Source organism: Electrophorus electricus, chromosome 13 (assembly GCF_013358815.1).
Source record: "Electrophorus electricus isolate fEleEle1 chromosome 13, fEleEle1.pri, whole genome shotgun sequence".
Classification (NCBI taxonomy): Eukaryota; Metazoa; Chordata; class Actinopteri; order Gymnotiformes; family Gymnotidae; genus Electrophorus; species Electrophorus electricus.
Genome location: NC_049547.1, coordinates 20132554 through 20137553, shown reverse-complemented (window position 1 = coordinate 20137553; position 5000 = coordinate 20132554).

Below are 5000 nucleotides of genomic sequence, written 5' to 3'. Positions count from 1 at the left end.
GTAATCATGAGCTCTGTATCTGTCTTTCTCTCTCTGCATCTCTCTCTCTCTGCACTTGTCTCTCATCTATCTATCTTTTCATCTCTCTCTCTCTTCCTCTCTCTATCTCTTCAGCCCTCTCTTTTTTTCACTCTGGTCTCTCTACCTCTTTCTCTTGCTCTTTTCCTCTCTCTCTCTCTCTCTTAAGTTCCAAAGTTCAAACACACACACACACACACACTCATACACACACACTCACACACACACACGTACAGGCTGCACCTCTAGCCAATCACTTCTCAAAGCTATGATCATGTAAGCCAGGAGATGTTAAACTCATCCTCAGGCCTGTGTAGGTCTGTCTCTCTCGTGCAAGGAACAAAAAGCTCCAGCTGGACCCAAACTTGTGACCTCTGACCTCATGACCTAGCAGTCAGGATGAGTAATAATTCAGGATTAACAGTACATTCTTGTTCTGGGGTGACACAGCAATGACCTTTGAGCTCTGAAAACCCAGCTGAAGAGAGAGAGGTGCAGTTTGCATCCCCAAGCATGTGCCAGCGCAGGGGTTGAGGATCGGTCAGGGTGGGACGTAGATCCGGTGGGCCCCCGCCTGGAGATACGGTTACGGGAGCTGGAATTGGAGATGAAAAGGCAGGGGGACCATTCACAGCTACCGCAGCTCCGTCCTCTACGTTAAGAGAATGGAACGAGAGAGTGAAAAGAGCCTGAGGAGCTCATTCTGTTTGACAAGCTTAAGACTCGTCACGCTGCCCAGTTCGCTGTACACTCCAACAAGCAGAAAGCAGAAACCTTGTCACCGGCAGGTGATTTGGCTAATGGCTCAGTGCTGAGATACAAAACTCTTATTTAGTCCTTATTTAGTGCAAAGCCTCGTACACCCCTCATAAGTCAATTCATAACACCTTGAAAACCACTGCCACTTTCAGAGAGCCGTTCACGTTTTCTGCTGTCAGATGTTTGATTGCCGCCTGTCCCGTGTTGACAGTTGGTGGCCAAACCCTGAAGAGAGGAAAAGTTGCCAGTGACCTGGGAAATAGCCTTAGTGAGTTCTGTGCTGTGCTGTAGCCTGCTGTGTAATCTTTCTCTCAGCAGTTCATTTTCCCTGGCTTAGTTTTGCTTAGTAAAACGGGCTGGCGGACGCTGACAGAAACAGCCAACGGACGCGGAGACGCAGGTGCTGCACAGTCGCCCATCTTAGCGCTTTATCTTTCTCGGAGGCCGGTTACAGTGGCAGTGATATTTTAATTCAAGGACTCAAGCCTGGAGTTGTTTGCGTCCCTGTGCACGCTGTTTCGCTATAACACCAGATTTCTCTGGGTCTTTTTAAAGTTGCTGTCCGCTCCAGATTGCCAGTTAATGGACTATCGCGTATTTTAGGCAATGACTTAGCTGGCGATAAACTGACCACTCCCCACTGCTGGGGATACGCTCGCTACTGAGGTTCCCTCTGAGTTTCGCGTTTACGCCTTAGCTCGTGCCCAAAGGAAAAAACAGTCCAACACAGTGGGAGTGTCTGACTTTATTTTGACTAAGGGTGAGCATTTGCATCCTGATGTCGGTGTCAACACCGTGGACTCGAGTGTCTCAGAGCTGACGCACACTGGCGCCCCGTCAAGAGCCCAAAAGTCCAACCTTGCTAAACCTGCCGGTGCCTATTACAGTCGTACTGTCTCAAAAGTTTTGAGCATGTCATTGTAATCAGCATGACAGAGGGATATCAGCTGCCTTGTCCTCGTTAACACTTTCTCCTGAGCTAACGAGAAGATCACTGGCATGATGTTAGCAGGCCATTTTGTGGCAGGCCTGAAGCCTGAAATGCAGCATTTTTTGTGACACAATACGTTAATACAATGAGAGGAGGTAGACATGCTCAATACATGGTGTGCTGATAATAACCTCTCCCTGAAGGTCAATAAATCAAAGGAAATTATTGTTGACTTTAGAGGAGGTGTAGAACACGCATACAGGGCACTCCAGTGGGAAGAGCTGAGTGTGAAATTCTTAGGAGGTCACATCACTGACGTCATCACCTGGCCACCCCAGGTCTCCCATCCTAGGGTGTGTTCGGGTAACTTCGGTTCAGTTAAACTCTGGTTTCAGTTTCAGACCCAATAAGCGGACTGAGGTCCGCTGCACAGGTCAATCTCGGCCCAATTCCTAACACGGTACAGACAGAAGGATCCAAATGGACCAATCACAGGAGGCAATGTCACAAGGAGAGACCCTAAACACTGCGTGAGAGACCAGAGTGGTGAGCGAACAGAGAACAACCGAGGGCTGTGTGGGGGGGGGGGTTGTTTTGGGTAACATGCCTCATTAACATTTGGTCTAATGAGCTCTACCCTGGGGAAAATGCACAAAAATGCCCATGTTTTCAGAACGCACTCCCTGCAATGGAGAAATCTGCCATGCTGTTTGCCTCCTTGATGCACTTTGTCAGCTTTTCAACAGCTAAAACTATCACCCCACATGCACGAACCCCACAAGCCTTCAGTCCAGCACAGAGCATTGTTCTAGTTTGGGTGGCATTATTGTAGTTATTGTTACAAAATATATGTCATAAAAGTGGTTCAGTCAGGATGTGATGTGTCCATATGACTTTTTTTTACATATTTTGGTTTGATGGTAAATATATCAGTGTGAACACTAAACAAACCAGGACTAAAAGGCAACAGTGTATTATTTTCTGCTTTGGTCCAGACTGAGTCAACCACACGGTGATGAGAATCGTGTCAGCCACGTGCACCCTAACCATGGCCTGTTTAATCCACTACCATCTAGAAACAACATTCCAGAACATTCTGCCCAGTTCTACTCAATTAAGGAACAGATTTTTCATACAGGCAGTTGCGCTACTCACACACAATAAAAAAAAAAGTTCAGGTCTCCAGTAAAGTCAGTCATCTCATATATTATAGCGCCATCTTAGTACAATAGTGATTGCTAATCTAGTACCTTAACCACTGAGCTACTACTACCTGTTCATATTCTGAACCCATTTCAAAAGATGCTGAGCTAAACGTTTTTTATTCTACTAAAGAGCATCTGTGCCATTAAACAGCTTAGTAACAGACCATTTATGATAGTTTAGGACACCATTTGTCAATAGCAAAGAGAATAAATAGGGAACAATGATATATGTAAACATGATACACAGTTCACCATTGGAAACTGCTAGCGTTCGAATCCAGTGTATGCACATACAAATAGCACAGAACGAAACAAGAAACGGATGAGCTCGATCAGTGTAGTCTGTAAGCTCAGAGGACGTCTGAGGGATGAGAAAAGAAAGCACGTGTCTCTGAGTACGATGCTAACGGCCATCGCTGCTCTCCATCCGGCAATCCTCCACGGGGCGATGGAGCCAACATGCCTGCCGCCCATCTACTCCTTTCAGTCTGCACACACAGCACACAGAGAGGTGGCCGTCGGAGGAAGGAGAGAGAGAGGGAGTATTGGGGAAAGAAGAGGGTGAGCGTGCACAACAGGGAGAAGGCAAAGAACGTAGACATGGAGAAAAGAACAGCAAGCCCTGTACGTTTATACGTGTGTGTGTGTGTGTGTGTGTGTGTGTGTGTGTGTGTGTGTGTGTGTGTGTGTGTGTGTGTGTGAAACATCATAAGGTAATATACTGCTAATACAAGCAATGAGAATGAAATCCAACTTTATTTAACACGATTACGGCTCATTCACACTCTCGTCCCAGAGTGCTCAGCCACTGACCTCTGCAATCCACAGGCCAGAGAGAGAGAGAGAGAGAGAGAGAGAGAGAGAGAGAGAGAGAGAGAGAGTGAGTGAGTGAGTCACTCACACTGTTAGGACCACTAAGAAAGAGAGAGAGGGAGAAGAAAGAGACGTTAAAATGATCTGACTTTAATAAAAAATAATTTTAAAAAACAAAATATAAGAACTTTAACTCAAGAGTTAAACTAAATAAAGTTTGAATTATAGCAGTCTAGGACTGTGGAGGGAGAGTGTGAGACAAAGCAGTATCTATGTTTTCCGAAAGTCCAGTTTTACTTACATGGATCAGAATCTTCAAACTTTCCGAGGCCTCCAAATCCTGGAACATTCTATTCTTGAAAATAAACGGGAACTTTCTAGCGTTCTAGCTCTTTAGACGGGGGCGGGGCAGAGAGTGACAGGGTGATAACTGCATTTCACTGCCTGAATCTATGGCCGAGATGAGTTAGAAAGATTGTTGCAGCGTGACGACGGAAAGCACTGTTTACTTGTCTACACAAGCAGGCATGAAACCGTGTATGTGTGTGGAGACCATCCATCACACTAGAAGTTGTTCTGCTCAGACAATGCCAAATCCTAAAAAAACGAAAAAAGATTCATCAAATTGGACGATTGATGCTCATTTACCGAGGTCTTATTTTTAGAGCAAGCCTCGCCCGTCATGCAGACCAGCCTTAGGGAGGGAGTCTCGGGTCTCTCCGAGGACCAGAAATAACTGCTGCCAGTGCTCATTACCATGAGGCTGTTCAAGGCAAAGCAAAAAAACGTACAAACCACGGCAGGAGATAAAAATTAGTGGGCAGAGACGCAGTGAATCGAACACGATGGCTTCCACAAACGAACCAATTAGAGGAGGTGAGAGCAATTTGTTTACAATTCTGTGCGATTTTGCAGTGCTTGCTCTTTGTTTTCGTAGCTTCTCGCGAAGGCCAGCGGGCGCGAATCGCGGCTGGCCCTGCGGACCACGCCGCCGTTGAGTCCTTCATCGCCTGCCCTCGCCTTCGCCGGTAGCAGCGGTCTCGTGATGGAGAGAATGAGGGGAAGTGGCTAAGACTAAAACAGGCGGGGGGGGGGGGCCGTTAATCGCAATCTAATGGATGCGCTCCGCGCTAACTCCGTGGGCGAGCTGCAGAAGCCCGTTTCCCCGAGGAGCGACTCGTCCTGCTCGTGATTGACGATGAGGATGAGTGAGGAAGGCAGGGCAGCCCTGGGGCTGGAACTCCACGCGTGGCTCCGATAGGAAGGAGGCGACC